Genomic DNA, 13346 nt, shown 5'->3' with positions numbered 1-13346 from the left:
TACTCCTCAACATAATGGCGTCATTGAACGCAAGAACATGACTCTGGTTGAAATGGCATAGACTATGCTTGAAGAATATCAGACTCCTCGTTGTTTCTGGCCTGAAGCAATCAACACTGCCTGCCACATCATCAACAGGGTATATCTTCACAAATTCCTCAAGAAAACCTCATATGAACTCCTCACTGACAAGAAACCCAATGTAAGTTGTTTCAAAGTCTTCGGTGCAAGATGCTGGAGTAGAGATCCTCACCATAGCTCAAAGTTTGCACCTAAAGCACATGAGGGTTTTATGCTTGGTTACGGAAAGGACCCACACACCTGTAGAGTCTTCAACACCTATCACAACAAGGTTGTTGAAACTGTAGATGTGCGGTTCGATGAAACTACTGGCTCACAAAGAGAGCAACTGCCTCCTGTGCCAGATAAATTACTTCCTGAGGAAGCCATCAAGCTCAAAGCAACTGAAGATATCATTCCTACTGAGGAACAACCCCTTGTTGAAGAAGTCGTCCCCAACACTGAGAAAATTCAAACAGGTGCATCTCAGGAAAATACTACAGATCAAATTCCTCAGCCCAACCAAAGTCATCAACTAGCTCACCCGAGAATTGCAAATGAAGTAGAACTTGACAAAATCCTCGATGACATCAATGCGCCAGGTCCTCTCACTCGCTCAAAAGCTTCACATTTAGTTAAATTTTGTGGGCATTCCTCGTTTGTCTCTATCACAGAACCCAGAAAAGTTGTTGAAGCCTTCATGGAACCTGAGTGGATTCAAGCCATGCAAGATAAACTTCTTCAGTTCAAGCTAAATGACGCGTGGGAACTCATCAAACGACCAGATCCTCGCAAGCACAATATCATCAGCACAAAGTGGATCTACCGAAACAAGCAAGATGATGATGGTCAGGTGGTGAGGAATAAGGCACGACTTGTAGCCCAAGGCTACACACAGGTTGAAGGAATTGATTTTGATGAAACTTTTGCACCCGTTGCTAGACTTGAAGCTATTCGAATACTACTTGCTTATGATAATCATCATAATATTACTATATATCAAATGGATGTGAAAAGTGCATTCCTCAATGGTAAGCTTGAGGAAGAAGTATATGTTGCCCAACCCCCAGGTTTTGAAGACCTGAAGCACCCTGAGAAAGTTTTCAGACTCAAAAAGGCACTGTATGGCCTCAAGCAAGCCCCTCGGGTGTGGTATGATACATTGAAGGAATTCCTCATGAAGAAAGGCTTCAAACCTGGTTCACTTGATCCTACTCTTTTCACAAAATCCTATGACAATGAACTATTTGTGTGCCAAATATATGTCGACGACATTATGTTTGGTTGTACTGACAAACGTTACAATGATGAATTTGCTTACATGATGAGTGAAGAATATCAAATGTCTATGATGGGGGAGCTGAAATTCTTCTTAAGTCTTCAAATTCGTCAACAACGCAATGCCATCTTCATATCCCAAGAGAAATACATCGAGGACGTTCTGAGGAAATTCGGCATGCATGAATGCAAAGGCATCAAGATTCCTATGCCTACCAACGGCCACCTGTGCACTGACGAAAATGGTAAAGATTTCGACCAGCAGGTATATCGCTCTATGATTGGCTCTTTGTTGTATCTATGTGTATCTAGGCGAGATATAATGCTTAGTGTTTGCATGTGTGCTCGTTTTCAAGCAAAACCGAAGGAATCACACCATAAGGCTGTGAAACATATTCTTTGATACTTAGCTCACACACCAACACTAGGATTATGGTACACCAAGGGCTCAAATCTTCACCTCGTTGGATATTATGATTCTGATTATGCTGGTTACCGTGTGGATCGCAAGTCAACATCACGCACATGCCATTTCCTCGGAAGATCATTAGTCTGCTGGTCCTCAAAGAAGCAGAACTGTGTTTCTCTCTCCACTGCCGAAACTGAGTACATTGCTGCTGGATCCTGCTGTGCTCAACTGCTATGGATGAAGCAAACCCTCAGACACTACGACATCAACATGAAGAATGTGCCCCTTTACTTCGACAATGAGAGTGCAATCAAGATCGCCTACAACCCATCACAACACTCGAAGACTAAGCACATCCAGATTCGTCATCATTTTCTTCGGGACCATGTCCTCAAGGGCAATATAATCATCGACCATATGAAGACCGACGATCAACTAACAGATACTTCACAAAGCCCTTGGATGAGAGAAGGTTTTGCAAGTTGCAGTGTGAGCTAAATATCCTATAATCTTCAAATGTTTTGTGAAGAGATGGACACATCCTAACACTTATGCAAAATTGATGACTTAGATGTGCAACACACAAAGAAACAATTTTATTCAATCAATGAAGAACATCACTCTTAGTGTGAAGAAAATAATGAAGAATTTAGTTCTCGGGGCCCTACGACAATTGTACGTGGCGCCTGAAATCATCATTCTTATACGGTGGGTCATGCCACCACCCAACTTTAAAATTCTTCAAGTTGCAAATTCTCCAAAGTTGAAATTCTTCAATTTGAGACATTTCACAAATTCCTCAAAATTTTCAAAGTCTTCAAAATTATCAATTTCTTCAATACTCTCTATGGTGATTTTCATTTGGCTATATATATATATATTATAATGAGCATTCAAGTCCTCAACAACATTCACTTATCGCTCAGTCTTCAATTGTAACATCCCAATTTTCCTAATTGGGAATGTTTTACATTGTAGCTAAGCATCTATGCATATTGATTTAAATAAAGTTTGCATTTGAATTCCTTCGACTTCTGCTTTTGCTTTTCTATTTTTTTCTTAACACGAGAAATGCCGGGAAATAACCTCTTGCACGCAAGAGAGAGCGGAGGAAAATGACCCTCCAAAAACGTGAGGCATCTCTGACATATTTTGAGCCAAGAAAGCCAAAGTTTTGTCGTGAAAATAATTGCAAAAAGAAAATATAGCATAAGGGATTTTTTTCTAAAAAAACATTTTTTAAAGTTTTTATTTTTGCCTTGGAAAAATGTTAATCGGGTAGAGGATATGTTTCTGATCATTTTGGTATATAATACCCTATATTAATTATTTTATTCGTTTCCTTTTATTTTCGTTTTAGTTTCTGTTAAAAAAAAGAAAAAAAATGGGAGATATTCTCGGGCTAGATCCCATCGCCAGGATCTCTCGCAACCGCAGCGCCTCCCCTGGCAAACCGCACGCCACCCCCTTTCCTTTTTTTTTTCTTTCCCACTTTTCTTTTCTTTCTTTTTTTTCTTTCTCTCTCTCTTCCCTTCCCTCTTCTTCTTCCTTCCTTTTTTCTGTCTACCGTGACCTTCCAGCGAGCTTGCCTTCCATGGCTGGCTTGATTTCTTTCCTCCTCGGCCACCCCCTCCCCCTATAAAAACCGAACCCCCACGCCGCCCTCACCTGGTTCCACCCCCACGCCGCCCTGACCGAGCCCCACGCCGCCCCCTCGACGTCGCCGGAGCTCCGCCCTGCTCGACCAGCAGAAGTTCTGCTGCCTCCCCCGTCGCCCTGCTGCCTTCCCCTACTGCCTCCCCGACGACCGGAGCAGACTACACCCTTCTCCGCCACCCCACCCCCGCCGGCGACCAGCCCCCACCCTCGCCGGAGCAGCCACCGCAGCGCCCAGCTCCTCCCAGCCACGGTGAGCCTTCTCCCTCCTCTAGTTTTTCCTTCTGTTGTTTTTTTCTACCGTAGGATCTTAGATCAAAGGGTTAGATTAGATGTGCATACCCCTTCGGTTCTTTTAAAAGAACCGACGGTTTTTCTGTCACTTAAACTGAGCCGAGTAGTTTTCCTTAGATTGCGGCCGTGTGTTAGTTTTCCCTCGCAGCTAACACCCATCAGCCAATCAGAAACTGCCACGTGTACCACTGTCTGTTAGAATCTGTTTCTGTTTAATTCCAAAACAGAAAAGTTTCAAATTTGTTTTGATCATAACTTTTGATCCCTAATTCCAATTGAGTTGAAACTTGTTCCAGTAGATCACAATTGTCCTGTAGTTTTTAAAAACATATAATTTGGCTATGTTTGAAATTTTCAAATTTGAATTAGATCAGATTTAGTTTAAACCTTGTTTTGCTTATTCCAGGAGTTTAAAAAATGATTTTGATTTGATTCTTTTTGCTGCTTCTTCCTAGTGATTATATCTTACTGTGGTATAAGTTTCAATGTTTGTTTAATATTTTTACTTGGGGTTTTAACAGAAGCAAGTTTCTGCCTTAGTGACGTGTAGTGAATTCTTTCACTTAGGCCATAGCAACTATTTACTTGTGATGTTATTTTTACTTGTTGTTTGATTGTAGTGCTTATGGTGTGCATTTGTTTGTATCGGTAGATCACCCGGAGTGCGAAGCTTGTTACTTAGAAGCGCTCGATCAAGACAACTATCATCAAGGCAAGTCATTTTGATCATACTATCTCCTATGTTTTTCGATGCATGGTAGTTTCACCTTTCTTTGCTCAATTGCATGCTTCTTAGGTACTTGGAAATTTTAGTATAGGTTGTAGTATCATGTGGTAGGCACACAACAAACCCCGATACTTGGCCCGGGACGACAAATTTCATATTGCTATGCTTGAGTAGACGGGATTTCGGTTGAGTGCATAACACGAGTGATGCGAGGTTGATTAAATAACCAAGACAGGTTAAGACAAGATTTTCAAGACCTCGTGATGCAATGCAACTCTGGGTGAAGGACGGTTGATCGGCTCCCTGGAGAAACCAGTGGATGACCCGGGATGCTGGAGACGGCCATGACATCTTGCGGAAAGCTTCACCCAGGCTCGAAGAGACGGACGGAGGCTTCAAGACCCAAGGCTTACCTGCATAGCCACAAGTCATTATGGGCTCTGGCTTGCTTGGACAACGCGGCGACTCTGGACAGGCAGTGCTAGCAGATGTAGAAGAACGGTAGGAATGGATGGGCACCGACTGGGATTTAGAGGGACCCGTTGAAAGACCATGTTTTGATCATCCGGTCTTCAAACACCCTGAAGTGTGAGGACATACTCGGAGGCGATCAAATCTTGTGGGGAACATGTGCAAAACTCTGCAGAGCGCCCAACCTAATCGATTAGCCATGTCCACGGTCATGGACAACTTGAGCCGAAGGCATTGAAATTCCCCTGAACTCTCGACACAACTTAATAATGATGTGGGTATTAAGAACAACTCGGGTACGAGAATTGGTTGGCGGAACCATGTCGTTAACAACAAACATTGTAGTAACATTTTGCTTTCAGCCCCTCTTGTTGTAGGAGAAAATTGGCTTTATGCAAAACTTATTGCCCCACCTGCCAAATATGCATGTAGAGATAGTTGATTATTATTTTACCCCTCTCTTTGATGACTTGCCGTCATATTCCATATGCTGACCTACACGGCTGCAATGTATCATGTTCCAGAGTACTTTTCCGACCAGGAGTGAGGCTACGATCTACGCTCAGCGACATGCCCTGGAGTCGGATGGACTCGTCTACCTGATGCTTCCGCTAGTCTTCGTTAGATATCTCATGAGATGGCCTTCAGCCACTTTATTGTAATCCATTATTGTAATAAAGTACTCGTTATGAGATTTCGATTAATAAAGCTGTGTGATTGAACTCTTGATATATACATTGATGTACTGAGTGTGTACCAACATGATCTTGGGATGGTACAGAAACACCAGAGGCTTGACTCGTCTTGAGTCGGGTCGCTACAGAAATGGTATCAGAGCACACGCTGACCGTAGGACGTAACCTCTAGGAATGGAAAAGCCTTAGGAAGAAAACTATTTTATTATGTCTATAAATCCTCTATTTCCTCTTCTGATCATTTGTGACTTCTCTCCGATTTTCCAATGTCTTAGATGGCCACCTTCATCCCCGTTAAGTTCACGGAGTTTTGCCAGCCCGACGCAACTATGCCTTTCGGAAAGGAGCTGATACAGATCACCAAGGACTTGAGGATTGCTCTGCCGACTATCACAGGGAAGCCGACTTCATCTTACCCGGAGGATTCACGCTACAGGATCGAGGTGCACGTTCCCGGAAGGACATTCGAACCGCGCACTGAGCCGGTGGATTTCAAGTTCATCGCACCCAACTGGATTCTCGGAAGGGACATGGCGTTCCATTGTGCACTCGGACGTATCAAGGAAGTGTACAGAGGCTGCCCTATTTCACCGGACCTATTCACGGTATCCCGGAGAAGAGAAGATGGAGAAATCATCTCAAGCAAGACCAAGGACGCTCTCCTGTCCTATGCCCAGACCTTGGAGAAGCACAGCGGGACTCTGGAGCATCGTGTGATCAAGGACGCTAGGAAGATCAAGCAACTGTCGCTCCGCGAACTCGAGCTCGAAGAAACAGCCCGGGAAGCCCACTATGAGCACGAACTGGAGGTGAAGGACTTTCTGGAGAGGATCGAGAAGGTGAAGACTCGAGTTGCATACCTGGAGGAGGAACTGGACATGGGCGAGAACCTGCATCCCGAAGGTGACATAGCCCCCTTGATCAACAATGACGAGGACTATGAAGAAAGCTCCACCGAAGGACCCACCACCATGCTTTTCTGAGGAGGACACTTAGACTAGACCACCAAATTTATTTTATCGTTAAACGCTTAGGCCGATGTTTAGGTTATTGAATTTTGTATCCTCGTGTGAACCTTTGTGATGGTATTGAATAAAATGTGTGGTGTGATACTTGTTTGTTGCATTTCATATGGGTAGTGTAATTACTCTTAGGCCATTGTTCTATGCTAATCTCACCCCTCTACAAACATCAGATGCCTCCGAGACGTGCCCCTGCTTCCAACTTTCCGCCGGAACTCACCCAGTTGATTCAGCAACAGAATACCCTGATGCAGCTGATTATCCAGAACCAGAGCAATAACAACAACCATCATCCACCCCAGGCCAACAATCTCACCCGTTTCCTGAGGTTGAACCCTCCGACTTTCTCCAGCAGCATTGAGCCCATTGTGGCAGATGATTGGCTCCGCAAGATGGAGCGGGAACTTATCACTACTGGTTGTACTAAAGCTGAGAAGGTGCGCTTTGCCGCGCATCAACTTAAAGGCCCTGCAGCTGCATGGTGGGAGAACTACACCACCACATACCCCATTGCTGGAGTCACTTGGGAGCAGTTCAAGCAAGCCTTCCGTACCGTACATGTCTTCGCTGGTGCAATGAGTCTGAAGAAGCGTGAGTTTCGCAACTTACGCCAGGGAAATCGCTCCGTGGCTCAGTATGTCGATGAATTCAGCATGCTCGCCGTTATGCACCTGGAGATGTGGCCGATGATGCGGCCAAGCAGGAAAAGTTCTTGAAGGGACTCAATGATGAGCTGAGCATTCAGCTGACCATAGCCAACTTCAACAACTACTAGGAGTTGGTAGATAAGGCCCTCATCTTGGAGGGGAAACACCAGCAGATGGAGAACCGTAAGCGGAAGTATGGGAATGGAAAGTTCAACTCCGGCACTCAGCAGAAGCCTCACTACACCCCCTATTCACGGAATACCGGGACTGGATCCGGTAAGTTTGGAGGACACGTCCAGCACAACCATGGAGGCCACAACCATGGAGGAAATGGGAACCACCGCGACAACAACAACTTCAAGAATGGCGGTACTGGCACTCAGCATCATTCAGCTCCAGCTCAGAAGGATCTGAATCACATCACCTGCTTCAAGTGTCAGAAGACGGGACACTATGCCACTGAATGTCCCCAGAACAAGCAGGGAAATGGAAACGGCAATGGCAACTCTACAGAAAAGAAGCCTAATCCTTTTCCTCGAGCTCAGGTGAATCACATTGATTTTGAAGAGGTCTATGATCACCCCGATACTGTGGTTGGTAAGTTTTTGCTAAATTCACGTCCAGTATTGGTACTTTTTGATTCCGGTGCAACGCATTCATTCATATCAAGGGTAGTTGTGGAAAAGTATAGTTTGCCAACTAGAACCCTCAGCCAGCCTATTAAGGTCAGTTGCCCAGGAGGCATGATGACAGCCGGGATAGGATGCCATGCTTTGAGTCTCAACATCGGGAACCATAATTTCCCCACTGACCTCATCGTATTAGAGTCCCAGGGATTGGATGTAATCCTAGGCATGTATTGGTTGGCCAAGTACGAAGGGAATATTGATTGTGCCCTTAAGTCTATTTTGCTCACCACCCCCGAGCAAAAGCGGATTAAGTACGTGTCTCAACGCCCGACACGGAGTAAACGAGTAAACTCTCTCACGGGAGTAGTCCAGGAGGAAGTACCGATTGTACAAGAATACCAGATGTATTTCCGGAGGAATTGCCGGGCATGCCACCTGATAGAGAGATTGAGTTCCTGATTGAGCTATTACCCGGAACAACCCCGATATCCAAGAGACCCTATCGGATGCCCGCAAATGACTTGGTAGAAAACAAGAAGCAAATTAATGAGTTGTTGGACAAAGGGTATATTCGCCCAAGTTCTTCACCTTGGGGAGCCCAGTGCTCTTGGTTGAAAAGAAGGATAAGTCCTTTAGAATGGTTGTCGATTATCGTGCATTGAACGAGGTGACCATCAAGAACAAGTACCCTTTGCCGATGATCAATGATCTGTTTGACCAGTTAGTCGGAACCCGCATATTCTCCAAGATCGATCTTCGATCCGGGTATCATCAGTTGAAGATTCGTGAACAGGATATACCCAAGACAGCCTTCATCACTCGGTACGGCTTGTATGAGTACACGGTCATGTCATTTGGACTGACTAATGCTCCGGCATATTTTATGAATCTGATGAACAAGGTATTTATGGAATACTTGGACAAGTTTGTTGTGGTGTTCATCGATGACATACTGATATTCTCCAAGAACGAAGAGGAACACAAGGAACATCTGCGTCTAGTTCTGGAGAAACTTTGAGAGCATAAGCTATATGCAAAGTTTAGCAAATGTGAGTTTTGGTTGAAGGAAGTCGGATTCCTCGGACACGTCATCTCAGGAGAAGGAATAGCAGTGGACCCTGCCAAGGTAGCAGCAGTCACCGAATGGGTAACACCCACTTCAGTCAAGGAGATCCGCAGTTTCCTCGAACTTGCCGGATATTACCGGAGGTTCATTGTGAATTTCTCAAGGATCTCCAAGCCCATGACAGATTTGTTGAAGAAGGAGTCCAAGTATGTTTGGACTGAGGAATGTGAAACTAGTTTTCAAGAGTTGAAGAAACGTCTGGTTACAGCCCCAGTGCTGATATTGCCGAACATTCGGAAGGATTTCCAGGTTTACTGTGACGCTTCTCGTCAAGGACTCGGAGGAGTGCTCATGCAAGAAGGTAAAGTTGTAGCCTATGCATCCAGGCAGCTCAGACCCCATGAGTTGAATTACGCCACGCATGACTTGGAACTAGCAGCCGTAGTGCACGCTCTCAAGACCTGGAGACATTTCCTGATCGGAAATAGTTGTGATGTGTACACTGATCACAAGAGCCTGAAATATATCTTCACACAAAAGGAGTTGAACCTCAGACAGAGGCGATGGCTAGAATTGATCAAGGACTATGACATGAGATTGCATTATCACCCAGGCAAGGCAAATGTTGTAGCCGATGCGTTGAGCCGCAAGAGTTATGTGAACACACTCATAGCAGGGGGATTACCCCAGGAGTTAGCCGATGACCTCCGATAGCTCAAATTGGAAATAGTTCCAAGAGGATTTGTTGCCACACTAGAAATTCAGTCCACTTTGACAGAAAAGATCCGCGAGGCACAGAAATCAGACAAGGAGATAGCTGAGATTAAGCAGAAAATGAAAGACGGGAAGGCTAAAGGTTTTCGTGAGGATGAACACGGAACTTTATGGTTTGAGGATCGCATTTATGTGCCCAATGATCCCGAACTCAGGAAGTTGATACTTCAGGAGGCCCATGATTCCCCGTACTCGATACACCCAGGCAACACCAAGATGTATCTGGATCTGAAAGAAAGTTTCTGGTGGACACGAATGAAGAAAGACATTGCCGAGTTCGTAGCAATATGCAATGTTTGTCAGCGAGTAAAAGCCGAGCATCAGAAGCCAACATGTTTGCTTCAACCTCTGCCGATACCCGAGTGGAAATGGGAAAATCTTGGTATGGACTTCATCACAGGATTACCCAGGACCCGTTCTGGCTATGATTCTATTTGGGTTGTGGTCGATCGTTTGACCAAGGTAGCTCACTTCATTCCCGTGAAGACTACTTACACGAGTGCCAAGCTGGCCAAGATATATATGACCAGGATCGTATGTCTGCACGGAGTACCGAAGAGCATTGTGTCAGATAGAGGGACTCAGTTCACATCGAAATTTTGGCACCAACTGCATGAAACCTTGGGAACGAGATTGGAGTTCAGTACAACTTTTCACCCACAGACAGATGGACAGACCGAGAGAGTCAATCAGATTCTGGAGGACATGTTGAGAGCTTGTGCACTAGACTATGGGTCTAGTTGGGATGACAATTTGCCTTATGCCGAGTTCTCATACAACAACAGCTACCAGACCAGTCTGAAGATGGCCCCTTTCGAAGCTCTATACGGAAGGAGGTGCAGAACACCGTTGATGTGGGATGGAGTTGGAGACCGACAACTTTTTGGTCCCGACCTTATCCGAGATTCTGAAGAGAAGGTCAAACTAATTCGTGACCGACTCAAGATAGCTCAGTCCAGGCAGAAAAGTTATGCTGACAGCAAACACAAGGAAGTAACATACGAAGTGGGAGACCGAGCATATCTTCGGGTGTCTCCACTCCGAGTAATCAAGAGATTTAGTGTGAAAGGAAAGTTAGCACCCCGATTCATTGGCCCCTACAAAATTCTTTAACGAAGAGGCAAAGTTGCATATAAACTGGAACTGCCGAAAGGATTGTCCGGAGTTCATGATGTCTTCCATGTTTCCAAGTTGAAGAAATGCCACGCTGAGATGGCTGATGTTCCGTTGAGAGATACAGTGCTCCTAGAGGCCATACAGCTTGACAGTGATCTGACGTATGAGGAGAAACCCGTCAGGATTCTCGAGACTGCCAACAGAGTTACCCGCAGCAAGATCATCAAGTTCTGCAAGGTGTTGTGGAGCCACCACACCGAGGAAGAAGCCACCTGGGAACGAGAAGAGGATCTTCGTCGAGACCACCCGCACCTATTTTCTAGCCAACCCTAATCTCGAGGGCGAGATTCATCTTAAGGTGGGTAGGTTTGTAACATCCCAATTTTCCTAATTGGGAATGTTTTACATTGTAGCTAAGCATCTATGCATATTGATTTAAATAAAGTTTGCATTTGAATTCCTTCGATTTTGCTTTTGCTTTTCTATTTTTTCTTCACACGAGAAATGCCGGGAAATAACCTCTTGCACGCAAGAGAGAGCGGAGGAAAATGACCCTCCAAAAACGTGAGGCATCTCTGACATATTTTGAGCCAAGAAAGCCAAAGTTTTATCATGAAAATAATTGCAAAAAGAAAATATAGCATAAGGGATTTTTTCTAAAAAAACATTTTTAAAGTTTTTATTTTTGCCTTGGAAAAATGTTAATCGGGTAGAGGATATTTTTCTGATCATTTTGGTATATAATACCCTATATTAATTATTTTATTTGTTTCCTTTTATTTTCGTTTTATTTTCTGTTAAAAAAAAGAAAAAAAACGGAGATATTCTCGGGCTAGATCCCATCGCGAGGATCTCTCGCAACCGCAGCGCCTCCCCTGGCAAACCGCACGCCACCCCCCTTTCCTTTTTTTTCTTTCCCACTTTTCTTTTCTTTCTTTTTTTCTTTCTCTCTCTCTTTCCTTCCCTCTTCTTCTTCCTTCCTTTTTTCTCTCTACCGTGACCTTCCAGCGAGCTTGCCTTCCATGGCTGGCTTGATTTCTTTCCTCCTCGGCCACCCCCCTCCCCCTATAAAAACCGAACCCCCACGCCGCCCTCACCCCGTTCCACCCCCACGCCGCCCTGCCTGAGCCCCACGCCGCCCCCTCGACGTCGCCGGAGCTCCGCCCTGCTCGACCAGCAGAAGTTCTGCTGCCTCCCCCGTCGCCCTGCTGCCTTCCCCTATTGCCTCCCCGACGACCGGAGCCGACTGCTCCCTCCTCCGCCACCCCACCACTGTCGGCGACCAGCCCCCACCCTCGCCGGAGCAGCCACCGCAGCGCCCAGCTCCTCCCAGCCACGGTGAGCCTTCTCCCTCCTCTAGTTTTTCCTTCTGTTGTTTTTTTCCACGGTAGGATCTTAGATCAAAGGGTTAGATTAGATGTGCATACCCCTTCGGTTCTTTTAAAAGAACCGACGGTTTTTCTGTCACTTAAACTGAGCCGAGTAGTTTTCCTTAGATTGCGGCCGTGTGTTAGTTTTCCCTTGCAGCAAACACCCATCAGCCAAACAGAAACTGCCACGTGTACCACTGTCTGTTAGAATCTGTTTCTGTTTAATCCCAAAACAGAAAAGTTTCAAATTTGTTTTGATCATAGCTTTTGATCCCGAATTCCAATGGAGTTGAAAATTGTTCCAGTAGATCAAAAAATTTCTGCAGTTTTTAAAAACATATAATTTGTCTATGTTTGAAATTTTGAAATTTGAATTAGATCAGATTTAGTTTAAACCTTGTTTTGCTTATTCCAGGAGTTTAAAAAATGATTTTGATTTGATTCTTTTTGCTGCTGCTTCCTAGTGATTATATCTTACTGTGGTATAAGTTTCAATGTTTTTTTAATATTTTTACTTGGGGTTTTAACAGAAACAAGTTTCTGCCTTAGTGACGTGTAGTGAATTCTTTCACTTAGGCCATAGCAACTATTTACTTGTGATGTTATTTTTACTTGTTGTTTGATTGTAGTGCTTATGGTGTGCATTTGTTTGTATCGGTAGATCACCCGGAGTGCGAAGTTTGTTACTTAGAAGCGCTCGATCACGACAACTATCATCAAGACAAGTCATTTTGATCATACTATCTCCTATGTTTTTTGATGCATGGTAGTTTCACCTTTCTTTGCCCAATTGCATGCTGCTTAGGTACTTGGAAATTTTAGTATAGGTTGTAGTATCATGTGGTAGGCACACAACAAACCCCGATACTTGGCCCGGGATGACAAATTTCATATTGCTATGCTTGAGTAGACGGGATTTCGGTTGAGTGCATAACACGAGTGATGCGAGGTTGATTAATTAACCAAGACCGGTTAAGACAAGATTTTCAAGACCTCGTGATGCAATGCAACTCTGGGTGAAGGACGGTTGATCGGCTCCCTGGAGAAACCAGTGGATGACCCGGGATGCTGGAGACGGCCATGACATCTTGCGGAAAGCTTCACCCAGGCTCGAAGAGACGGACGGAGGCTT

The sequence above is a fragment of the Hordeum vulgare genome, chromosome 2H (assembly GCF_904849725.1).
Source record: "Hordeum vulgare subsp. vulgare chromosome 2H, MorexV3_pseudomolecules_assembly, whole genome shotgun sequence".
In the NCBI taxonomy this organism is placed as follows: domain Eukaryota; kingdom Viridiplantae; phylum Streptophyta; class Magnoliopsida; order Poales; family Poaceae; genus Hordeum; species Hordeum vulgare.
Note: the sequence above shows the minus strand (reverse complement) of the source record.